This window comes from Cynocephalus volans, chromosome 9 (genome assembly GCF_027409185.1).
Source record: "Cynocephalus volans isolate mCynVol1 chromosome 9, mCynVol1.pri, whole genome shotgun sequence".
NCBI lineage: Eukaryota > Metazoa > Chordata > Mammalia > Dermoptera > Cynocephalidae > Cynocephalus > Cynocephalus volans.
Genome location: NC_084468.1, coordinates 73,362,844 through 73,390,645, shown reverse-complemented (window position 1 = coordinate 73,390,645; position 27,802 = coordinate 73,362,844). Strand labels below are relative to the sequence as shown.

Sequence of the window (27,802 nt, the reverse complement as noted above, 5' to 3'; positions counted from 1 at the left end):
AGTGGCAGAGCAGGTAGCCTTTATTTAGGTAAATAAAGAAACACCAGGATTATAGTTACTACTTCCAGAGTAACCCAGGAAATAGGTGACTTTCACAATAGCAGAGTCATAATATTCCCATTCGTTGCATGCCCAGCTATTTAAATTGACACATGATTCACAAATAATTATTTTTACTTTATTCACTTATCAAATAGATAAAGGGAGTGCATTTGAACAAAGCCATTTTCATGCGTATTATCAGTGGTGCATTGTTTTCAACCCCAAAACAGCATGACAGGGCTGGCCGGTTGGCTCAGTTGGTTAGAGCACAGTCTTGTAACACCAAGGTCAAGGATTTGGATCGCTATACAGGCTAGCCACCAAAAAACAAAAAGAAAAGGAAAAGCAAACAGCATGATGTGTTAGCAAATAATATACAATGTTGGGAAAGAGAATACTGTTATGTTTAAGTCATTCTGTGTCCTAGAAGTTAATGATTGTCCCCAGTGGTCACCAGGTTAATCTAAAAAGTACTAAATTCCAATAGTAAAGTGAATTTTATTATAATTTGGTGGCAGGAGCAGGAATTACTATTTCACTTTAAAAGTTAACCATACAGGGAGTATATGGGAACTGCACACTCTCCACTCAATTTTGCTATGAACTTTAAACTGCTCTAAAAAAAAGAGCTTTTATTTTAAAAAAAGAAAAGGTAACCATACAGTAAGTTTTTCTCTTTGCTACAATGTTACTTTGTGGTGTGAATAAAATGGTTTTTAACAATGCAAACAAATCCACAAGATAGCAAAACTATAATTCAGTCCTAACTCTCCCATTTAGGATCTTTAGATGCTTTCTAAGTGGTAAAGAAAACAAAATCACTTCTTTCAGGAGTAATCAAGTTTTCTTATGTCCAGATCAGTACCCCCTCACTTCCAAACAAGTTTTCAATAAAATTAACAGAAGAAACAAATGGCTGAACGCAGGCATATACACATTTCTTCCAGTGCTGCTCACTATTGAAACACACAGCAGCCCAGTATGCAGTGGATTGAATGCCCCACCCCCCCAAGTCACTCAAGCTTCATCCCTACTGTAACTGTTGAGGTGGGAACTCCTATTATGATAATTGAAAGGTGGGGCATTGAAGAAGTGATTTGATTGTAAAGATCATACCCTAGTTCATGGGTGTGGTTCCAAGGGCTTTAAACGGAGAGCATGTGAGAGCCTCTCTCTTTCTGCTCCACCATTTTCTGACATGTGAGTCCTCTGCACCACTGTAAAGCCACCACCGAAGAAGACTCCCACCATATGTGTTCCCTGGACTTTGAACTTCCCAGCCTCCAAAACTGTAAGCAATAAATTTTGTTTTCTTACAAATTACCAGTTCCAGATATTTTTTTTTTAAGCAACAGAAATGGACTAATACAGAAAATCAGTACCAGAGAAGTGGGGTATTGCTTACAACAAATACTTGAAAATGTGGAAATGGCTTTGGAACAGGGTGTTGAGGACAGGCTAGAAGAATTTGAAGGAACGGGCTAGAAAAAGCCTTCCTGCTGGTGGGGGTTTAGAAGAAAAGAAAACCGGAGAAAGTTTGGAACTTCTTAGAGATTGGTTAAATGTTATGAGCAGAATGCTGACAGAAATATGGACAGTAAAGGCCATTCTGAGATGATCTCAGATGTAAATAAGAAGAGACTTACTGGAAACTGGGGCAAAGATCACCCTTGCTTTGAACTGAGAAGGAACTTGGCTATGTTCTATTCATGCTGAAAACTTTTATGGAATGTGGAACTTCAAGGTGCTGACACAGGGTATTTGGTGAAAGAAATTTCTAAGCAGCTAAACATTCAGGAAACTGCATGGCTACTTGTAACAACCTATGCTGAGTTATGGTGGCAAAGGCATAAGATAAAGCCAGAATTTAAAATTAAAACGGAAACAGAGTGTAAAGGTTTAGAAAATTTGCAGCCTGACCATGTGGTAGAGAAGCAAAGAGCATTTTCAGGAGAAAAATTCAATGGTGTAGCCCAGGGATCCTTTGCTAAGGAAATAAGTACAGAAGAAAGGGATTATCAAGAAAAGGGAAAAAAGGCCTTGAAGGCATCTCAGAGACCTTGGAGACTGAGTCTTCCTTTACAGGCCCAGAGGCCTAGGGAGAGAGAAAGTCCTGGGAAACAGGCCCGAGGCACCCTTCATAGGCTCACTGCCTGGGGCCACCTCTGGATGCTGCTCTCCACACGAGCACCCCAGCTGCTTCAGCTGCTTTAGCTAAATTGGCCCCAGGTGTGGCAGGACGTGCAACTTTGGAAGATACAAGCTAGAAGTTTTGGTGGCATCCATGTGGTGTTAGGTCTTCAGGCTTGCAGAATGCCAGAGCTGTGGAGGCTTGGGAGCTTCCACCCCAATTTCAAAGGATGTTTTAATAGCCTGGGGACCCAGAAAGAGAACTATTGCAGGGGCAGTCACTGCATACAGCCTTTGCTAGAGCAATACCAAACAGGTACATGCAGTAAGAGTTGGAGCAGGGAAATCCCACCACAGCCATGCCTAGTGGAGCTGTAGGAACAGGACCACCATGGAGATACCAGACTTGCAGAGCTACCGGCATACAACACCAGCCTGAGAGAGCTAAAGTATCACCCGAGACCAGGAAAGCCATAGAAGCAGAGCTGACTGAGGACTTGGGGACCCAACCCCCACACCAGCATGCAGAGGATATCAAATATGGAATCAAGGTACATTATTCTTCAGCTTTAAGATTTGATGCCTGCCCTGCTGAGTTTCAGACTTGTTTAGGACCTACTACCCCTTCTTTTGGCCTATTTCTCCCTTTCTGAATGGGAATATGTACCCTATGCTTGTCCCACCATTGTACCTTGGAAGTAGATGACTTGTTTTGATTTCATAGATAGGACTTTGAACTTTGGACTTTTGAGTTGAAACAAGTCAAGACATTGGGGATGAAATGAATGTATTTGTATGTGAAAAGGACACGAGTTTGGAGGGCCCAGGGGCAGAATATAGTGGATTGAATGGCTTCCCAGATTCACTAAAGCTTAATTTCCATTGTAACTCTTGAAGGTGGGAAATCCTGTTATGATAATTGAAAGGTGGGGCCTTGAAGAGGTGATTAGATTGTCAAGACCATACTCTAGTTCGTGGTTGTGGTTCTGAGGGTTTTAAAAGGAGAGCATGTGAGAGCCTTTCTCTCTCTGCTCCACCATTTTCTGCCATGTGAGACCCCTGCATTGCTGTAAAGCCACCACCAAAGACCCTTCCCAGATGTGTTCCCTGGACTTTGGACTTCCCAGCCTCCAAAACTGTAAGCAATAAACTTTGTTTTCTTACAAATTACCCAGTTCCAGATATTTTGTTATAAGTAACAGAAACAGAAATACACCATATCAGAATGAAAAATTGGAATCTGTCCCACAATGGTAAAGTTCTCTAAAGCCTTCTTCAGTGAAACTTGTCAGAGCATGAAAGTCTCAAGTAGTTTGCTTACCATTTTATGGTAGATAGACTCATACTATTCGTCTTTGGTAGAGGGGTGTGTGTGTGTACACACATGCACACGTGCATATGTATAGAAGAGACATATAGTTATCTTATAGGCAGTCAACAGAATAAATTCACACTGGTGGAGAAACTTAGAATATCTACCATGGATCTTTCTGTGGAACTTGGCATGTCATGGGTAAGTATGAACTCTCTTGAGTGTTGTCTTACTTCAAGTAACTCAGACATGGAGAAATAGACTGCTGGGGGAATCAGGATGAAAATAGGTTCTGGTGTAAAACTAGTACCTATGGTTAGAGAAGGAGGTTTCTTCAGAATTGTTCAGAGAAAAGTTATCCTCACATAGAAAGAATTTAATATATAGGAGCAACAGAGAAGGACACCCTCTGAAAGACTGACAGTCTCAAATGGTCTTCCCTTGACCATGGAAAAGTTCTGTCCTTCACATAGTCCATTGTCCCCCGTCTACATTGTAATTCAATATATTTACCCACATCTTTGAGTAAAGTCCTATAAATTCATAAAGCTGTATGTGATATTAGTGTGGACCATCAAGAACTTGCCTTTCTAGCAGTTTCTTCACGGAGGCAACAGCAACTACTGAAGGGATTGTGCCTGGAAGTGCCAGAAGGGACCAGCAGAGAAGGAAGAGGTGGCCCGCCTAGGAACGGAAGCAGCAAGGCAGAGCACTCAGTACTGATGAGCCTCCGCCCACCCATTCTTTGGCCAGGAAATATCAAAACGCTGCAAACCTGTGTTTGGTTTTCAGTTCATATTCTGACAAAAAGGTGATTATTTTAACTGAAAGGGAGCAAAATAACGTCCTGTCCTTTGCCTCAGTCCTCTGTGGAGAACGCAGCTGGCTGTGAGAACACAGACACAGGACAGAGCCTTCAGGTTAGGAGAGAAGCAAGCCCCAGCAAGCAACAAAGCTAGTGTTCCTCTGTGCACACACAAAGCCACCAGCCAGGACTGTCAGGGCAGACTGGAGAGAAGTGTGGCTTTTTGTGGAAATCCATAGGTAAAGATTTTGTATTTAAGGGGAATATGTAGTAAAATAAGGGACAAAGTCGTAAACAGAAACCCTGACACAAAAATACAGCCATGGCAGAGATGATGTAGACCCAAGTGTAGCTAAAAGGCAGGCTTTCCCAGCCTCTGTCAGAGCAGGCAGTTGCATGTGGCTGAGTTCTGGCCAGTGAGATGCAAGCAAAAGAGCTGAGTGGGACTCCTCCTGGGAAGGCTGAGCCAAGGTAGCTGCCTCCCTTAGAAGGAATGTGCCTGTGTCCTGCCTTTTCTTCTTCCTCTGGTCTGTAACCTGAACACGGGGGCTGGAAGATCAAAAACCTTCTCAGGCTATGAAGTGAACTTGAAGATGGTGACACATACTAGAACTGAAGAAACAGAAATTGAGAAAAAGCCTGGGTCCCTAGCAACTGTGGAGCCACTAAATACACCCTGTATTATCTATCTCTGGATTGCTTTTGCAATAGAGAAAAATAAACATCTATGTTATTTAAGTAACTGTTATTTTTGGTTTTCTGTAATGTTCACCTATACCTAGTCCTAAATGATACAACCACCCAAGGCAGAAACTGTAGGACAGTAATGCCAGAAGACACATATGAGGACATCAACACAAGTCAAGGAAAAGAAGAGTACAGACCAGAAAAGAAGGTACTACTTTGAGTATATATTGCTGTTACTGAGAAATATCTAAATACAGGATTCAGCGCCATTGTACATTCACACTTAAGATCAATTTATAGTAAACTGCATACGGTTTTCATTCCAGTCATTCTCATATAAGTTCAGTCATTCTCAACAAATTCTCCTGTCATCTTCATAAAGTTTAGAGATAAAGAAACTCACCAGTATTTGTAGGGACTGGTCAGAAGCCTGTCTAACACTATCAGGGGTCTGGTACACATAGTGAGCAAAACCCCCGCAGCAGCACTCCTTATACAACAATGACACACACTCATTCCTAGATGTGGCACATGTTACCCAGTGGCATGGGAAACAATGCAAAGTAAAAAGCATGGTCTTTGCCCTTAATCTGCTTGCTTACATTTAATTATTTATGCATGGGTTCTGTACTAGACACTAGAGACAGAGAGGTTGACAGATTTCCTGCAACTCAAGGAACTTCGAGTTTAGAAAGGGACAAAGAACAACAAAACAGTGTCATGAAAAGAAGGGCCTAAAGAAATGTCCCCACAAAATGGCAAACTAGGAAAATCACGTTAGCTCTTCAGGCAACTACAGGTAGAGGGAATGTGGGGAACACCCAGGCAGGGAAAATCATGTGTAAGTGCAGGAAAATCAGAGAGAGCAGGGTACATTGAGGGTACGACTGGTTTGCTGAATGAGCTGCTTTTGATGAGACACAGAAAACATGCCGTTTTTCTCCAATCACTGAGTTTAACTTGTTTCATTGGATCCTCTCCACCCCCAGCCCTTTAATGCTATTCTGGGCCAATCCCATTGGTTTTTGGTTATTTTCAGCTCTAAAAATTGTTTCATTTTCAAATATTACAAATTCCAGGCCATATAAACCAAAATTTTAGTTTCATCCAATCTCATGGCTTTAAATGACATCCACTCACTGACCATTTCCACATTTCCAACCTTCCCCTGGAGCTCCAGCTGCCCGCATGATAGCTACACTTGGATGTCTAATAGATATCTCAGAATTAACCTGTCCACAACCTGCTCCTCCATTAACAGGAGTTTCATCATTCCAATTGCTCAGGCCAAAAATCATGCTGGTCTCCCATGTCTCTCATGCCTCACATCCAAATCCATCAGCAAATCTGGTTGTCTTTACTGGTTGGCAAACATTTCTCATCTTGCGCACTTTCAACATCTTACCCCTCTGAATACATCCCCTCCCCTTTCCCATTTAATTTTTTTCCATAACACACACCACCTTCTACATATTTATTTTTACTATTTTACTTTGTTCATTTTTCCTCTCCTATTAGATAAGGTCCATAAAGGCAACAATCTTTGTATGTTTCATTCACTGCTATGTTTCCTGTACCTAGAACACTACCAGGCATAGAATAAATGCTCAATAAATGCTCACCGAGGGAATGAGTTAGTCATATCCCGTTTGCAATGTCCCTCCCCAGCTGAAGCCTCCCAGGACTGCAATGAAACTTGGTCCATCTTTTCCCTCCTTCTGCTCTATCTTCTCCCTATCCCTCCAAGCTTCCCTGAGTTAGCGAATAAGAGGAGGAAGGATGAGAAGATGGGGACAGAGATTTTCTTTTTGGCAGGTGTGCTGGCAGTTCTCTCTTGGCCTACTTTGGGTGGTCACGATGCTCTTCATTACGGAGAACGTTCAAACGCTGGTTGTTTCATGAGATGCTTGGGTGTTCTTTAGAGATCCTCCCTGACCTCTGCAGAGATCTCTGCACTGCAATTGTTCCAAGGAGACAACATACTCCCTACACTGGTCTTTAGCAAACCCCCTGTAGCTCCCACCCCTGGGCGTACACCCTCATGCAGAGCACACAGCCAGACGCCCCTCACCTCTGCAGGAGGTGCTGCTCACGCCATAGCAGCCACTTGGTCCACAGGCAACTCTCACATCCTTGCCCTGACAAATGCTGCTTCTACCAACTGCTGCAATATCTCCTACACGTTAGTACTTCAGTCAGTCCGCTGCCCTTCAAATTCACCAGGAGGATGAAACTTACCAGACTCCATGTTCACATACGTTTCCAACTTTCAGGGAAGATTTCCCCCAGGAATTCTCTCAACTCTCTGCTTCAACATGTTCCAGAACCCAACCTAACAATTCCACAGTGCAGTGAACACCCAGCAAGGCTGTGAGATGTGGGGTGACACCTCCAATCTCTATGAGTCCTACTCTTGATGACTCCTCACGCAGCCTGGAGAAGAGGATACAACCCCTCTGATTACCGTAGAGAGAGAAAGGGAAATACCACAGCACCGCCTACTGCTAGTAATTATCCTACTTTCCAATGAACTGTCTTTTGACTTTCTAATTTTCTCTTATGTAGGCTGGAGGTGGGTTATGGAAAATAATAGTCCAAACTCATTTTGCAATGTTTTAGAAAATCCTGTACAAATATCTAGCAGCTCTCTTTAGAAGCTGTAGATACCTATTGCCTACCACTCTTAACTTTGAGGCTTTAGCAGAAATTCTAAGACAACAGGAAAAGTCCCATTCCACATTTATTATAATAGGCGGTATCTGTTCTGTTCAGTATATCAGGAGCTTAAAGTAGAAAGTGGAGAGTTCCCAGACATAAAGCTGGATAGCTAAGTAGGGGCTAGATCATAAAGGATTTTGTATGCCATGCTAGGAAACTTGGACTTTATTTTAAAAGCATATCAAAGCCATTAAAAAGTTTTAAGCAAGAAAGTAAAAAGGTCACATTTGCATTTTAGCAAATATCATTCTGGCTGCTTGAGGGAGAACAGATTAAATGTGAGCAATACTGGAATCCAACCAGTTGTAGAAAGCCATACCAGTAATCCAGACAAGAGATGGCCACACCAAGGAATTGAAGATGTCAGGAAGTGGTAGAAGACAGAGATACTGAGATGGCACAAGACTTCATGTTTACATATTGAGGGGGCAGTTGGTGAGGAAGGTGGAGGAGTCACAGACAACTCCCTCCTGTGTGCCTGAACACAGGTGTTGGTGGAAGGGGCACTCACATGATAGAAACTTTGGAAGACCACAGATCTGGTGTGGAAGATAAATTCATACTATGAGAAGACCACTAGCAATGCAAGGTAGAAATGGCATGTGTCAAAGAAGTGGCACAATTCCATGGCCCTAGTGGTTCAAAGAAAGGTGGGTTCCCTGGGTCCTTTGTGGGCAGAAATGTCCTCAGGAGGGTCATGTATTTGTCTCAGACCTCTAAGATCAGGAAGGAGGTCAAAAGACAGAGAGATAGAATGAGGGCATTAAAGGCACGGGGACAACATGAGTTAAGTCATAGCAGTTGGAGAACCTGCATGTAGCGGAACTGCTACCACACAAATGGATGACAAAACTATAGTACTTTGCAAACTAGTGGAAATTAGCTAAAATCAGAATTTTGATAGCAGGTGTATTCAGAACACACAAAACTCTGAGGGAAAGCAATAAAAAACTACCTCTCTCCTCTGGGTTATTACATTCAACACAAGTAGCACAGGGCTAAGTTCACTACATTTTGCCTAACTCCTTAAAATAAGGCTAGTCTCTCCTATCTGGCAGGTTGATGTCGTCCACCACAAGGAAGGACATTAGTGGACACTTAAGCAGATACAACCTACTAATTAGGAAAGGCCATAAGGCTTTTAGAAAGAATGTTCATGCCCAACTAATCTGCCATTATTCTTTCAAGGAAGGAAGAAGGAGAAAATAAATAAGCATGTGAAAAACAATGGACTTTGTAGATTTAACTTATTTGAATTATTTACAAGTCTTTGACAGCATAACAATGAAGACTACCTTGAGAATTTACATTAACATAGATTTGTGGTGCAAAAGATGCTTCATCATGAATGGAAAACTGGTTCAATGTCAGGGGAAAAGGGACAGCAATAAATGGGCACATCTTTTCTTTTAAGTATTGAGGTCATTAATATACATTCATTTAATTTAGTCCATTCAAGAACCCTACAGGAGAGATGTTATTATTGCCACTAGTGTGATGAGAACTCTGCATGCTGAAGACCGAGATAAAACCTCTAAGTCTGAGGAGAATCACATTAACTTTATAAATCAAATAGAACTTTTATGGGAGGGTAATATATACAATATATAAATGTGTAAAATCATCTTCAAATGTATTTACCTGATAATGGCACATAGAAGACAATGCTATTTCTTCTCCTAATTCAATCTGGTTCTTTTTGACTTCTGTATAAAGAACTGACTTTTAAAGAATCCAAGCAATATAAGAATCCAAATATGGCACTAAGCGCAGAAATATTTTATTCACTATTTTCCCTGTAAACTTTTCATTAATTCAGCTGATAATAAAATCAAAAAAGAATCCCATTGGCTGTATCCAGTGCTTTATAATGGTTTTGCACATTGCCAAACTGTTTTCAATGGAAATCCAGATTATTCTATTAAGATGGAAAGGTGAAGTTGGCAGTGGAAGTCTGGTACACATAGCTGAAGAGAAAGAAGCAAAGTTCTGATATGATATTGATATAGTAACCCCAGTAAATCCAATTACTTGAGACAATCAATTTCTAAATTGGCTACCAGGTCCAGCTAGGACTTAGAGTTTGTTGACAGTCTAGGTTTTTAATGTTTTGGAGCTAAATTTCCCTGCAGGGCATTTCTGCTAATGGAGCTAATCAAACTTGTTAGGCCATGGTGACAACTACATTTAGACAACAGCACTGTGATTTTGCCTGTAGCCTCCATTTTATCTGAGCTCAGTGAAAATAGAAATACAACCAGTTGGACAAATACTACAATATATTCAGTATATCTGAAATTTCAAGTTTTTATATATTGATTTTCTTGGTAAATAAACTTACTCAACCCACTCACTTAACCACACTGGACCACACCATTCCAAAGTGAAAAATATAGATAATGAATGATAGTATGTGATGTTTCACAAGAATTGAAAATTCTTTTAAAAATTCTGAAGCATCTTAAAGGAATCTTTATCAAGATAGCATATACCAATAGAAAAAAAGAGGGCCACCTGTCCTGCAATTGCTCTTAAAGAACAGGTCTTAGGGACTTAGGGAGGGAAGAACCATGGGAAGGAAGGGCCGTGGGCAGAAGGCAGAAGGCTGCCAGAGCGCTGGCTGCTGCAGGGGAAGGGGCCCCCAGGCATCCGTCCACCATGGATGGCTCTGTCACCTGCGTGGAATTTGGAAGCACAGGGGCCATGGTCATGCTCCCCTGAGGTGGAGGCTGTGGTGACACCACCACGTGCCTCGTGCTGCAGCCCAGTCAGCAGAAGCTGGCAGAGAAGCTCACCATCCTCAGCGACCACGCTCACCCACGTCTACAGCATCAAGAAGGCATGCAGAGACACCAAAGCAAAACCATCCTACCTTACTGACAAAAACCTGGAATCTGCTGTGAAATTCATAGTCAGAAGATTCCCTGCTGTAGAAACCCACAGCAACAACCAACCTCTTGTACAACGACTAAAAGAAAAACTGGAGATTCTGAAAAATCTGGCATATTACTTCACATTTGTAGATGTTATGGAATTTAAGGACCCTGTTTGTGAATTGCTGAATATTCTTGACGTTTGCCAAGTCTCTTTGATACTGTAAACTTTAACAAAGAACTACTTCGATTTGATCATAACCTGTGTAACACGAATGATACCATTGTTTAGAACTGAAGAAAGGACGGCAATCATCGGATTATGCAATGACCCATGAAATGATCCATGGAGCAAAGGATGAATCCCCATGCCTTGGCCAGATGATTGTGAATTGTGAAAACACTTTAAAGAAGATGATGAAAGAATTTGTACACCATAGCAAGTCTCTTTCAGATGCACTAATTTCTGTTTAGATGGTGTACACTTAAAGGAATCTTTCAGCTGACCAGTGGAGAAATGCCCAAGTATTGAGTCTCATCAGTGCATGTAGTACAATGCTTAATCCTGCACAGTCTGACACCATGCTTTGTAAATATCTCACCTTGGATACAATGAAAAAATGGATTACCTTTGGCTTTACTTTGTGCCATGGAATGAATCCTAAATACTGACGCTACAGCATTAAGCCTTTGTAAACTAGCTCTTCAAAGTAACTCTTGCTTTACAAAGCTGCAGAAGACTTATTTGTAAACATACAAGGCTATAATAAATGTATAAATGGCATAGGAGAGTGCAAGGAGACAGTTGTGTTGCATGCTGGTTCAATACTCAGAGAAAGATGCAAATTTTTAATGTTTGCACCTAAAGAATTGACTACTGTCATCTCTGATCAACCTGGCTTGCTAGGTCCTGAGGCACTTTTGTTTTTATGGAATATCCTTTGACCATGATAAAAATATCTGGCTACTTCATCATGCAGATTATGTGTCAAAGAAGAGTGCAGATGACTTTATAGATAAGCACATTGCTGAATTAATATTTTACATGGAGGAGCTTATAGCACATGTAAGGAAATATGGACCTGTAACACAGAGGTATTACATGCAGTACTTTTCTGGCTTGGATGCTGTTGCTCTCAATAAACTTGCGCAGAATCAGTTTGCCCTGAAGATAAAACAGTCGTCATGTCCTCTTTTGTTAACACTATGACTTTCCTACATGTAAACAAGTTGAAGATGAGGAAGTATTTTATTTCAGAGAAATGAGATTAGATTGGTTTAGGTTACAGGCATATAGTAGTATCACTAAGGCTTCACTGAGCCTTGCACAAAGAACTTGGAAAGATGATGAACACAATAATTTCACATACAAAAATAGTAGATTTCTTGGTGAAAATGTTGGTGGAAACATCAAATCTCTCCATATTTTATTTTTATAGTCATGCTTTTGAGAAGATGTTTCAAAAACATTTGGGGTTACCCTCACAGTCAAGATACTCAATGGCATTTCCACTACTTTGCATTCATTTTATGAGTTACATACATGAACTGTGTTCTGAAGAGTGAAATTATATTGGAGACTGCAGTTTTTCCTTATGTAATATGTTCCTGGATGGAAAGGCCAAACAAGCTCAAAATCTCATCACTGATATCTGTACAAAACAGTGTACTCTTAGTAAACACTTGCTGCCTGATATGGATTGAATTGTGTCCCCCATGTTTTATGCATTAGAAGCTTAATCCCCATTGACAGTGTTAAGAAAGTGAGAAATCCTATTATGGTAATTGAAAGATGGGGCCTTAAAGAGGTGATTAGATTGTGAGGACTGTGTCCTCATGAATGAATTAACCCGTCGATGGGTGGTCATGTGTATGGTTCTGATGGCTTTAAAAGGAGAGTGTATGAGAAGCTCTTTCTTTCTCTCTCTCTCTCTGTTTCTCTCTCTCTCTCTCTGCTCCTGCCATCTGCCATATGACACCCTGCTTTGCTGTGAAGAGTCACTACCCACCAACAAGATTCTCACCAGATGTGTACCTTGGACTTTGGACTTCCCAGCCTCCAGAACTGTAAGCAATAAATGCTGCTTCTTTATAAATTATCCAGTTTCAGGTATTTCTGTTATAAGCAACAGAAACAGACTAATATGCCCAAGCATTATGGCAAAACCATCAGTCAAGCAGTGAATAAGAAGTCTAAAAAATCAGACTGGTAAGAAAGGGGAACCTGAAAGAGAAAACCCAGCTGTTGAGAAGATGAGGAAAAACAGGCTGATAGTGACCAACCTTACAAATTATAAATTATTTCGCAAATATGGTGGTATGGTAACATACCTTTACCCCACAAGAACATTTGACCTCTCATCTGAAAATCCTCTTTATTAAGTGAATTCTTGGGAAGACTATGTATAATCAAGCCACACAGGAAACTGCAAAATCATCAGACCTTCTAACAACTGAAAGAGCATACATGACTGTACTTTAGAATAGAAATGTGTGAATAGAAAACTATGTGAAAATTGATATTACAAGAGTATTTAATTATGTTCTTCAACAGACAACATTTAGACAGTCATGGAGGGCCAACCATTATAAGTCTATACACAAATTGGTGTTTGAAAACTTTGTTAAGTCAAGTCAGCAATGGCCTTATAATTTATGACCCCTCAATGGAAGCATTTGTGAATGTACTATAGAAAATGAATTAACATTCAATGCAAAGAAATACTCTGACATATCAGAAATGAGGTCATTATCAGAACTACTAGGCTCATGTGGTATAAAGCTCATAAGTGAAAGCCTTTTGTGGTGTATTTTATCACAAGTTGTTGAACTTAAGAAACTTGTGGTAAAGAATGCTGATGCGCTAACACAAATGAGGACCTGCTTTGACAGATAAGACCAAATGGCTGCATTCTTTTTATTTAAATACATATTTACGGGGTACAGAGTTGACTATCAGTATTTGTGTACAGTATGTGATGATCAATTCAATATTATCAACATGTTCATCATTACAAATTGTAATTACTTTTTGTGTCCCTTACCCAATTACTTCCTATCCCCTCTCTCCCTCCACATTTCCCACCCCTTGTAATTATAGGTTCATTCTCTCCTTCTGGAAGTTCAATGTTTTACTATGGTCTTTCTTTCTTTCTTAGCTCCCATTTATGAGTGAGGACATGTGGTATTTCTCTTTCTGTGCCTGGCTTATTCTACTTAACATAATTTTCTCCAAGCTCATCCATGTTGCTGTTAATGGTAGAATTTCAATCCTTTTTATGGCTGGGTAGTATTTTTTTTAACAGATTATCATGTGTTGATAGTGTCTTGAAGACAATGACAATAACTGGTGTAATTTTATCCTCACCATCACTGCCATAAGAAGTTCTTAGAGATGTCTTGCCCTACCACATTCCTTCTCTTGTAAGTTCAATTGAAGTTTTTAAGGATCACATTCCAAGGGAAACTGAAATGAAGGTTGCAATAAATGTCTATGAGTTATCATCAGCTGCTGGATTACTTTGTGAGATCAATCTTGTCTTGGTGGTAGCTCTTTCCTCACAAAAATCAGAGAACCTTAGTCTGGAAGAAGAATATAAAATTGCCTGCCACCTCATGGCCTTTGTGGCCGTTTCTTTGCCAATGCTGGCCAGTAATGTGATATCTCAGTACAGCCCTGCTGTAGAAGGATACTGCAACAACATACATTGCTTGGCCAAAGCCATCAACCAGACCTACAGCTCTGTTTACAATTCACAAAGGAAGCATTGAAGACCATCTTAAAGAATTTCTGGCTCTTACATCCTCCAGTCTGCTGAAAATTGGCCAAGAGACAGATAAAACTACAAGAAATAGAGAATCTGTTTATTTACTGCTAGGTGTGATTATACAGGAATCCCCTTTCCTGACAATGGGTCTTTTGGGATCTTGTTTTCTTTACGTTTTGCTTAGAAATACATACCATACTGTCCATAAGCAAAATGTTACATGTTCTACATGAAATATCTACTTATCCAAGACAAGTGTGCATTTTTATTGCCTCAGTTTTAGCCATAACCCATAAAACTATTTTACCTTAAGCCTGAAAAACAGTTCTCCGGATTATAAATTTCTTTCATATGGTTGTATTTTCTGAAAATTGGTTTCTAAATATGATTGTACTACCATATACATGGTTGATTGAGGTTGCACATTCACTAAATTTACTGAAATTATTCTGATAATTTTATAGTATTATTTGTTTGAAAAACATGCATTATCTACATGTTTTTGAAATTTGCTAGTGAAAAAAACCTTGCTCATTTATTTCTGAAAAAGAATTGTATTTAGTAATTATTTTAGATAGTTATATTACAGTGTTTAGTGTAAATTGTTTCATATAGGAAAGAGATCTAATCTGCATAGTTTTTATTTAAAATAAAATTAGATGTGCATTTCTGTGATGTTACGAATACATTTCTACAGTATTTCAAAACATTTGTCAAACTAAATACTATAACACTGTATAACATTAAAAATGTTATATGCTGCCAGAAAGCAGAAGGGGAGCCAGCATGTTTAAAAATCACTGGTGAGAGAGGAAGCAAGAGAGAGAAACCAAGGAAGGCAGATTCTTTTTAACAACCCACTCTTACAACATATCCATTCCTACAAGAGCTCACTCACTCTCCATGGAAGGCTTAATCTAGTCATGAGGGATCCACCCCCATGATCCCAACACCTCCCACTATGCCCCACCTCCAAAAACTGCCACATTGGAAATCAAATTTCAACATGAATTTTGGAATGGCACACATTCAAACTACAGCACCCTGAAAAGAGAACTTTTTATACTAGTTGAGTGTCAAAAAAATAATAATAATAATAATGTTGTTTATATCCAATTTCTCTGTTTCCTACTTCTCTCTGAGCCAATGTCTGACTCTTACATCTCTGCATACATGTGCAGTCATATATGCTCCTTATTTTAACTTTTCTGATGTTATAAACCATTTTAATGGGTTTAGCCGTTTTACTGTTTTAAATGAGGTCATGCATTATGTTCTTTCTTTATCCTCTATACTTAATCCCCCTTTCCCTTGTAAAATTCCTCCACTGTGGTAGTGAATCTCAATTCCTGATGGAAGACAGAAGGCACAAGGCAATTCATGGTTGCACAGGAACACCCAGCTCTGATCACCACTGCCCCTCTGGCTTGCAGTGAGCATAGCCACAGGTGAGTGTAAGTGAAGACACAAATTGTACGGACTCATAGAAAGTACTTTCACATTTGTATTAGTCTATTTCTGTTGCTTATAACAGAAATACCTAAAACTGGATAATTCATAAAGAAACAATATTTATTGTTTAGTTTCGCAGGCTGGAAAGTCCAAAGTCCAGGGAATACATCTGGTGACAACCTTGCTGGTGGGTAGTGACTCTTTACAACAAAGCAGTATGTCACATGGAGGATGGCAGAAGCAGAGAAAGAGAGATAGATCCTATGCACTCTTCTTTTAAAGCTCTCAGAACCACACCCATGACCACCATTAAATCATCAATGGATTAATCCATTTACTTGGGCATGGTCCTCACTATCCTATCACCTCTTTAAGGCCTCACCTTTCAATTACCATAATAGGATTTCCCACTCTCTTAACACTGTCACAGTGTAAGTTAAGTTTCTACATGGACTTTAGAGGACACAATTCAAACCACAGTAACATTCATTACCTTGTTTCAGCCTAAAAGCAACTCTGCAAACTTGGTAGGATATATACAACATCCCTATTCTATACATTTAAAAAGTGAGGTTTAGAGTAGTGAATTCAGGCGTTCCCATACCAATTTAGTGTTCTTTTAGTAAATTACAACGTATCTCTAAACCATGTTACAAAAGAAAGGATCTCAGCCTAGGATATCAGGAAGTAGGCTTAGAGACTGACTCTACATGGAGGGCGAGGGAAGGAGAAGTAACAAGAATAATACCAAGTGCTTTACCTGAGCAAGTTCTCCCGAACTGAAATGGGGAAAGTCAAGGGAGGAAGAGTTTAGTTGGTAATGTAATAAACATATTATATCTTATTGACAGATTTATATTAGTTTAAATGTCCACTGTTCATGACAATATGTAATTAACATGTATACATAAATATATATTATATGTACATATATGTGGGGTTTTCTGGTTAGATAGAATAAATTTCTATAAATAAATTATAAGCTCACAGTGTATGAGGAACATATTAAGGCTTTCGAGTCATAATGCCACATTGACCCCTAGAAATAATAAAATCACAATTCTACCAGCAATGTATGAGAATGTCCATTTTCCAAAATCATTACATATTGTTATTTTAAATATTTATCAATTTTTGGATAGAAGGTGAAATTTAATTTGGTGTTTTTTATTACTATTGAAATTGGATATTTTTTACTTATGTTTTCAACTAAATTGTAATTTTTTATGTTGTATGTATGAAGTCCTTGTTCATATCTTTAGCATTTTTATACTTCTAGGGTATTACTCCTTGTTAAATTATAAGTTCCCTTTATATACTTACAATAATAATGCTTTTCTCAACCTTCCCCCCAAAAACAATGAGAGATGATTATGTATGGGTATTCTCAAGTCTGAAAAAATTTAATAATCACAGTTTTTCCATCCATATATTTATCTTTTATGTAAGTATCTTCTTTGTTACTTTTAATCAATAGAAATGTTGTTTAGGGAACAAATTTCACGTACAGAATTCCTTATACAAGATGGTGGAGTAGGAAGCCCCAAACCCTCTTTTCCACCTTAAACACACTAATTCAGCAACAATTCACAGACAAGTTCTATTTATGAGAAATCCAGAAACTAATCTTGCACCCTATGTGAATGTGAAACCAGACTCAACAAAGCCATAAGGGAGATTTGGAACTCTCTCATCAGAATCCCTACCCCCAAAACAGTATCATATGATCATGAAGAGACCCCTTGGCTCTCAGGTTCTCTGAGTGGGGAGAAGGGATTTGTCCACATGTTCAGTGCCCCAGCTTTTCTGAGGAGGCTCCCCAGAGGACCGGCTTCCGTGTTGCCAGTCTTGGAGCTCTGTCAGATTCGGCATGGTCTAACCACCTGGGGGAGAATGGAGAAGAAGGCTTGGGCTGGTAGACACCATGTATCCTCCCATTTGCTTAATACAGAGTGAGCAGATGAAAATCCCACATCTCAGCTATCACCTAGTGAGGAAAATAGTTGATCTGTGCATCTGGCATTCCAACTTCTAAGGAAAGCATGAAGAATTAGCATCTGTCTTACCAGTCTTGGAACTCTGACAGGTGCGGTAAAATCTTGATACCAAAGGGAAAAAGGAGATGGTGCTTTGGACTCACAGATGCCATAGCTCCTTCTCTGGATCAGTACACAATGAGCAGAGAAAACTACACCTGTCTGCTTCTCCCTGGGGAAGGAAAGAATTAGTAGAGGCCACAAGAATCTCTGGCAAAGCTGATTGGTGAGGGTCTTCTGTATGAGACCAATCACTGGAGACTTGAAGAAGTGCTTGCTTTGCCTAATGCAAAGAACAAACACCGGCACAGAGAGTAAAGAAAAATTAAGAATCAGGCAAAGATGTTCCAAACAAAGGAACAAGTTAAATCTCCAGAAACAGACCCTAATGAAATAGAATTATATTATTTACTTGTCAGAGAATTCAAAATAACTGTCACAAAGATATTCACCAAAGTCAAGAGAACAATACACGAACAAAGTGAGAATTTCAACAAAGAGATAGAAAATATTTAAAAGTACCAAGCAGTAATCATGGAGCTGAAAAACACAACAACTGAACTGAAAAATTCACTAAAGGGGTTCAACGGCAGACTATTCAAGCAGGAGAAAAGATCAGAAAACTCAAAGACAGGTTACTGGAAATAATTCAGTCAGAGGAGTAAAAAGAAAATAGAATGATAAAGAGTGAAGAAAGCATAAGGGACTTATGGGACATAATCAAGCAGACCAATATATGCATTATGGAAGTACAAGAAGGGAGAGAGAGACCAGAAAGCTTTTACAAAGAAATAATGGCTAAAAACTTCGTAAATCTGGGAATGGAAATAGAAATCCAGATCCAAGAAGCCCAAAGGACAACAAATGATGTACCCAAAGAAATCCACACAGATATACATTACAATCAAATTGACAAAAGTCAAATGAGAATTTTGAAAGCAGCAAGAGAAAGGGACTTGTCACATGCTAGGGAACTATAAGACTCTCATCAGATTTTCAGCATAAAACTTGCAGGAGGGAAGGGAGTGCAATAATATATTCATAGTACTGAAAGAAAAGAACTGTCAACCAGCATAGATTGTACCATACCATGAGTGAACAATAATGTAAACTACGGACTTTGGGTGATAATGACGTATTAATGTAGGTTCAAATTCTAACAAATGTACATTGCTGTGGGGAAAGCTATACATGTGTGGGGCCAGGATTATATGAGAAATCTCTGTACTTTTTGCTCAATTTTGCTGTGAACTTAAAACTTCCCTAAAAATTAAGGTCTATTTTTTTTAAGAAACAATACTAAATCTGGCAAAATGGCTTTCAAAAATTGAGGAGAGATAAACTTTTCCAGACAAACAAAACCTGATGGAGTCATTACCACAAGACCTGCCTTACAAGAAATGCTAAAAAGTTAAAAAAAGAGGACACCAAAGAGCAACCTGATAGCATAAGAAAATATAAAACTTGTTGGTAAAGGTAAATATATAGATGAATACATAATACTGTATTACTGTGATAGTGGTGGGTAAATTACTTTTAATTCAGTATAACAGTAAAAGACAAAAGTATTAAAAATAACTATAACAAAAATAATATGCTACAAGATACACAATATGAATAGATATGTAAATTGTGACAATAAAGTTAACAAAAGGAAGAAGGTAGGTATAGTTTTTATATGGGATTGAACTTAAGTTATCAGCTTAAAATAGACTTCTATAATTATTAAGATATTTTATGCACACCTCCAAAAAACTACTATGGTCTGAAAGCATCCCCCCAAATTTGTGTGTTGGAAATCTGATCCCCAGTATGGTGGTGTTGGGAGGTGGGGCCTTTTAGGAAGTGTATGGGTTATGAGTGCTTTGCCCTGAGGAATGGATTAATGCCATTATAAAAAGGGCTTTCTGTATTGGCTTCCCACTCTTCTGCTCTTCTCTCCTTACCCTTCCACCTTCCGTCATGTGAGGATACAGCAAGAAGGCTATCACTAGATGTCAGCACCCCGATCTTGGACTTCACAGCCCCCAGAATTGTAAGAAATAAATTTCTTTTGTTTATAAATTACCCAATCTGTGGTGTTTTGTTATAGCAGCACAAAACAGACTAACACAGTAACAACAACAAAAACCTATAGAAGTTACACAAAAGGAAAAGACAAATAAATCAATGATTATCATTACAAAAAAAAATCAATCAAACAGAAAGGAAGACAGTAAGAGAGGAAAATATGGACAAACGAACTACAAGCCTAACAGAAAACAATGAACAAAATGGCAATAGTAATTCCTTCCCATAAATAATTACTTTAAATGTAATGACTTAAACTTGCCAATCAAAAAATGTAAAGTGGCTAAATAGATAAAAAATAAGACTCAACTATATGCCATCTACAAAATACTCACTTTAGATTTAAGGAGACACGTAGGTTGAAAGTGAAGGAATGTGAAAAGATATTCCATGCAAATGGTAACCAAAAGAAAGCAGGGGTAGCTATACTTATATCAAACAAAACAGACTTTAAGTCAAATATAAGAAACACAGAAGGTCATTATAAAATAATAATAGAGTCAATCCATCAGGGAGATATAACAACTATAAATATATATGCACTTAGCATATATATTTATAGGAACACCTAAGTATATGAAGTAAATACTGACATATCAGAAAGGAGATATTGACAGTAATACAATAATAGTGGAAGACTTCAGTGTCCCACTTTCAATAATAAACAGAAGGTCAAAAAGAAAACAGAGGGCTTGAACAACACTATAGACTAGTTTAGACTAGATTGACCTAGCAGACATATACAGAACATTCTACTCAACAACAGCAGAATATACATTTTTCTTAAATGCGTGCAGAACTTTCTCCAGGATAAATCACATGCTAGGTCACCAAACAAGTCTTAACAAATTTAAGAAGACTGAAATCATATTAAGTATTTTAATTGACCACAATAGAGCTAAAATAGAAACCAGTAGCAAAAAGAAAGCTGGAAAATTCACAAATATCTGGAAATTAAACAACAACACAACCTTGAACACCATTGGGTCAAAGAAGAAATCAAAAAAAAAATTTAAAGTCCCTGGAGACAAACAAAAATAAAAACACCACATACCAAAACTTTTGGGATATAACAAAAGCAGTACTGTTATTACTCCTCTCAGGCTGCTATAATAAAATTCCATAAACTGCATGGCTTATAAACAAAAGAAATTTATTTCCTATAGTTCTGAAGACTGGGAAGTACAATATCAAGGCACTAGCAGATTCAGTGTCTGGGGAGGACCTGTTTTCCAGTTCATAGATGGCATTTTCTCCCTGTGTTCTCATATGGTGAAAGGGAAGAACTCTGATTTCTCCAGCCCTTTATGTACTTACGTTCATAAAGCTTCCACCTACATGACCTAATTATCTACCAAATGCCCCACTTCCTAATACCATTACAGTGGATATTAGGTTTCAGCCTATCAATTTTGGGGAGACATAAACATTCAGATCATAGAAAGTACTAAAAAAGAAGCTGACTGTAATAAATATCTACATTAAACAAAGAAATATCTCAAATAAACAATCTAAATATATACTTCAAGGAAATAGAGAAAAAAAAAGACCAACTAAGCCCAAAGTTAACAAGAGGAAGAAAATAAAGATTTGAGCAGAAATAAACAAAACAGAAAAGAGAAAGCAATGAAAATAAGAAATGAAAGAGGAAACACTGTAACTGATACCACAGAAATAAAAAAGATCAAAAGAGACTACTATAAACAATTATACGTCAACAAACCAGATAAGCTAAAAGAAAGGATTAAATTCCTAGAAACACACAAACTACCATGACTAAATAATGAAGAAACAGAAAGTCTGAGTAGACCTATGACAAGGATGGAGATTGATTCAGTGATCAAAAATCTTCCAACAAATAAAGCCCACAACCAGATGGCTTCACAAGTGAATTCCACCAAACATTTAAAGAGTAAATGTCAATCCTTCTAAACTCTCCCAAAATATTGAAAGGAGGAAACACTTCCAAACTCATTTTATGAGGCCAGCATTGCCCTGATTCTGAAGCCAGAGAAAGACACCACAAGAAAAAAAAATTACAGGCCAATATCCATAGTGAATATAGATGTAAAAAACCTGAACAAAATACTAGCAAACCAAATTCAACAGCATGTTAAAAGGATCATACACCATGATAAAGTGGGATTTATCCCTGAAAGGCAAGGATGGCTCAACATAAAAAGAATCAATTAATGTGATACACCACATTAGCAGAATAAAGGATTAAAATTGTGTGATCATCACAATAGATGCAAGGAAAGCATTTGACAAAATTTAACATACTCTCATGATAAAACTTTCACCAAACTAGGAATAGAAGGAAATTACTTCCACATAACAGAGGCCATATATGAAAAACCCACAGCTAACATCATACTCAACAGTGAAAAGCTGAAAGCTAAGATCAGGAACAAGACAAGTGTCCTCACTCTCTCCACTTTTATTCAACATATTACTTGAAGTCTTAGCCAAAGCAATCAGGTAAGAAAAAAATGACATCCAAATTGTAAAAGAAAAATTGTCCTTGTTTGCAAACAACATAATATTATGTGTAGACAGCCCTAAATATTCCATTAAAAGAAAAACTGTAGGAAGTAATAAATGAATTTAGTAAACTTGCGGAATACAAAATCGGCATACAAAAATTAATTATGTTTATATACATTAACAATGAACTGTCTAAAAAGAAAATTAGGAAAACAATTACATTTACAATAGCACCAAAAAGAATAAAATACTTAGGAATAAACTTAATCAAGGAAGTGAAAGACTTGTGTACTGGAAATTACAAAACATGAATGAAAGAAATTAAATAAGAGACAAACAAATGAAAAGACATCCCATGTTCATGAATTGGAAGACTTAATATTGTTAAAATGTCCATACTATCCAAAGCAATCTATAGATTCAATGCAATCCCTATCAAAATCCCAGTGGCATATTTTACAAAAACAGAAAAAACAATTCTACAATTCATATGGAACCTAAAAGAACCATCAATTGAAAAAACAATCTTGAGAAGGAAGAACAAAGGTGGAGGCATCACACTTCCTGATTTCAAAATATATCATGAAGCTACAGTAATCAAAACAGTACAGTACTGGCATAAATATAGACATACATTCCAAAGAAACAGAATAGAGAGCTCAGAAATAAACCCACACATATGTGGTCAACTGATCTTTGACAAGACTGCCAAGAATACACAATGAGGAAAGGAGAGTTTCTTCAAAAAACAGTCTTGGGAAAACTGGATCTCCATATGCAAAAGAATGAAATTGAACCCTTATCTTACACCATACACAGAAAATTAACTCAAAATGGATCAAAGGCTTAAACATAAGACCCAAAACTGTACAACTGCTAAAAGAATAGAGAGGAAAAGCTTCTTGACATTGGTCTTGGCAATGATTTTATAATATAACACCAAAAGCATGGGTAATAAAAACAAAAATAAACAAGTGCAACTACATCAAACTAGTAAGCTTCTGCACAGCAAAGTTTCAACAGAGAAAAAAAGGCAACCTATAGAATAGAAGAAAGTATTTGCAAAACATATAGCTGATAAGAGGTTAATCTCCAAGAAATATAAGGAATTCCTACAACTCAATAGCAAAATAATAATGATAATGATAATAATAATAATAATAACAACAACAACAATACCTAATTAGAAAAAGAGCTAAGGGCTTGAATAGATATCTCTTCAAAGAAGACATGCAGAGAGAGGCCTGAGAGCCACCATGACCATGCACCCCAAGGAGACCATACACCAGAGCAGGCAGCCACCACTGCCCTGGGACCCTTTCCAGCCCAGGTGAGAGTATATGGCCTGGAGAGGCCCCCCCAGAGAGGCACAAGAGCCACCATGATGATGCATCCCCAGGTGACCATGCACCGAAGCAGGCAGCTGCTGCCGCCGCAGGACCACTACCAGCCCAGGTGAGTGTGCATGGCCTGGTGAGCCCCCCCCAGAGAGGCCCACAGCTGCCATGACCACACACCCCTAGCCACCTGCATGGGAACAGGTAGGCACTGCTGCTGGACTCCCAGCCGAGTTCAGTCCCAATCACCCAGAGAGACCAGAGCCTCCTGCCCACAGGCACCAAGGTGGCTGTGCCAAATTGGCAGTCCCGACAGGATGCTAGCCAGACAGTAGGGTCAAATGTGTGGACCATGAAATCCCCCACCACAATGACTAAACACCAAAGGAAAGATACCAGAAATATGAAAAATCAAGAAAGTACACCACAATAGGATAATAATAACTCTAAAGCTCTAGATCCTATAGAACAAGAAGCCCTTGAAATGACTGACAAGGAATATGCAGAAATAATTCTAAGGAAACTAAATGAGATACAAGAAAATTCAGCTAGACAACATGATGAAATGAGGAAAAATATAAAGGACCTGAAAGAAGAAATGTACAAGGAAATCAATGCTCTGAAAAAGAATGTAGCAGAGTTTGTGGGGCTGAAGAATTCATACAACGAAATAAAAAACACAACAAAGAGTTTAGCTAGCATGCTAGAACAAGCAGAAGAGAGAATTTCTGACCTTGAAGATGGGTTGTTTGAAATAACACAGGTGGACAAAAAAAAAAGAAAGAAAAAAGAATTAAAAACATTGAAGATAATTTAAGAGAGATAACAGACAACCTTAAGTGCTCAAATATCCGAATCATTGGTATTCCAGAAGGGGAGGGAAAAGGAGATTGCATTGAAAATATATCCAACAAAATAGTAGCAGAAAACTTTCCAGGTATAGGGAAAGACACAGATGTTCAGATTCAGGAAACTCAAAGATTCCCAAATGTCTTCAACCCAAAAAGGTCCTCTCCAAGACACGTTATAGTAAAATTGGAAAAACTCAAAGACAGAGAGAATCTTATAAGCTGCTAGAGAGAAGCATCAAGTCACCTATAAGGGAGCCCCAATCAGACTAACATCAGACTTTTCATCACAAACCCTAAAAGCCAGAAAGGAAAGGGATGATATAATCAAATTTCTAAATGACAGAGATCGCCAACCAAGAATACTTTACCCAGCAAGGCTATCCTTCCAAAATGAAGGGCAAATAGTATATTTCTTAGACAAAAACTGTAGGAGTTCACTACCACATGACCAGACTTACAAGAAATTCTCAAGGGATTACTAGGTTTGGTAACTGAAAAACAACCACCACTGCCATAAAAACTCAAGAAAAATCAAAACCCACTAGTAAAATAAAAATGCTAATAAAGAAGAGAAAAAAAAAGTTTATCTACCATCCCCAGAAACTAACAAATGCAGAAGACAAACAGGAAATCAGAAAGAAAGGAACAAAGGCACTTAAGACATCCAAACAAAAATCAATAAAATGCTAGGAGTAAATCAACACTTTTCAATAAAAACTCTTAATGTAAAAGCATTAAATTCCCCACTCTAAAGATACAGACTGACTGACTGTGGAAGACCCAACCATATGCTGCCTTCAAGACTCACTTCACCTGTAAAGACAAACATAGAGTAAGAGTGAAAGGATGGCAAAAGATATACCATGCAAATAGAAATGAAAAACGGGCCAGAGTAGCTATTCTTATATCTAATAAAATAGACTTTAAACCAAAAACCATAATAAGAGATAATGAAGGCCACTACATAATAATAAAAGGATTCTCCCATCAAGAAGACATAACAATCATAAATATATATGCACCCAACATCAGAGCAGCCAGATTTATAAAGCAAACACTATCAGACCTAAAGAATGAGATAGACACTAACACCATAATAGCAGGGGACCTGAACACCCCACTCTCAATATTGGACAGATCATCTAGGCAAAGAATCAGCAGAGAAACCCAAGATCTAAACAACACTGTAGACCAATTGGACTTGGTAGATATCTACAAAACATTCCATCCAACAACCTCAGAATATTCATTCTTCTCATCAGCACATGGAACATTCTCCAGGATAGATCACATGTTAGGTCACAAATCAAGTCTCAGCTAAATCAAAAAAATTGTAATTGTCCCATGTATTTTTTCAGATCACAATGGATTAAAATTATAAATCAATAGCAAACAAAATTCTGGAATCTATACAAACACATGGAAATTGTAACGACATTCGACTTAATGACATATGGGTCCAAGAAGAAATTAAACAGGAAGCCAAAAAATTTATTGAAACTAATGAAAATGATACATCATACCAAAACCTGTGGGATACTACAAAAGCAGTACTAAGGGGGGAAATTTATCACATTAAATGCTTACTTCAGAAGAATGGAAAGATGGAAAGTAAACAACCTAATGCATCACCTTAAAGAACTAGAAAAACAAGAACAATCCAAATCCAAAGTTAGCAGGCAGAAAGAAATCATTAAGATCAGAACAGAACTTAATGAAATACAAACCCAAAAAATGATACAAAAGATCAATGAAACAAAAAGTTGGTTTTTTGAAAAGATGAATAAAATTGACAATCCATTAGCAAGGCTAACTAAAAAAAGAAGAGCGAAGACCCAAATAAAAAAAATTAGAAATAAAAAAGGTGATATTACAACTGATACCTCAGAAATACAAGAAATCATTAGTGACTACTATAAACAACTATATGCCAACAAATTTGAAAATCTGCAGGAAATGGATGAATTTCTGGATGCATGCAAACTACCAAAACTGAGCCAAGAGGATGCAGAAAATCTGAATAGACCAATAACAATAAAAGAGATCAAAGCTGTTATCAGAAGGCTCCCAACAAAGAAAAACCTAGGACCAGATGGGTTCACTGCAGAATTCTACCAAACCTTTAAAGAGGAATTGACACCAATTCTCTACAAACTATTCCAGAAGATTGAAACAGAGGCCATTCTTCCAACCTCATTCTATGAAGCAAATATCACCCTGATACCAAAACCAGACAAAGGTACAACAAAAAAAGAACTACAGGCCAATATCCTTGTGAATATAGATGCAAAAATCCTCAATAAAATATTAGCTAACAGAATAGGGCAACACATACACAAAATTGTACACCATGATCAAGTGGGGTTCATCTCAGGGATGCAAGGTTGGTTCGACACATGCAAATCAATAAATGTGATACACCACATCAATAAAATCAAACACAAAGACGATATGATCATCTCTATAGATGCTGAAAAAACATGTGACAAAATTCAACATTTGTTCATGATAAAGACTCTCTACAAGTTAGGTACAGAAGGAAAGTATCTCAACATAATTAAAGCCATACATGATAAGCCAATATCATCCTGAATGGGGAAAAGCTGAAAGCTTTTCCCTTAAGAACAGGAACTAGACAAGGATGCCCACTCTCACTACTCCTATTCAACATAGTGTTGGAAGTACTAGCCAGAGCAATCAGAGAAGAGAAGGAAACAAAGGGCATCCAGATTGGAAAAGATGAAGTCAAACTGTCCCTGTTTGCAGATGACATGATCCTACATATCAAACAGCCTCAAGCCTCTACAAAAAAACTCTTAGAGTTGATAAATGATTTCAGCAAAGTTGTGGGATACAAAATCAACACACAAAAATCAGTAGCATTTCTGTACTCCAATTGTGAACATGCAGAAAGAGAAATCAGGAAAGCTGGCCCACTTACAATAGCCACCAAAAAAATAAAATACTTAGGAATTGAGTTAACCAAGGATGTGAAAAATCTCTACAATGAGTGTTACAAACCACTGTTGAGAGAAATTAAAGAGGACACAAGAAGATGTAAAGATATCCCATGCTCTTGGATTAGAAGAATCAACATAGTGAAAATGTCCATACTACCCAAAGTGATATACAAATTCAACACAATCCCCATCAAAATTCCAATGACATTTTTCTCAGAAATGGAAAAAACTATCCTAACATTTATATGGAATAACAAAAGACACACATAGCCAAA

At 38.0% G+C, this 27,802-nt stretch overlaps 1 protein-coding gene and 1 pseudogene across 2 annotated transcripts in view; one reads left to right on the top strand and one right to left on the bottom strand.

Annotated features, from left to right (window-relative positions):
- The window catches only part of ARHGAP24 (Rho GTPase activating protein 24), a 710,372-nt gene that overhangs the window by 641,768 nt on the left and 40,802 nt on the right, over window positions 1–27,802 (bottom strand). The window lies entirely within an intron of this gene.
- Window positions 9,192–14,567, top strand: LOC134385746 (nck-associated protein 1-like; annotated as a pseudogene).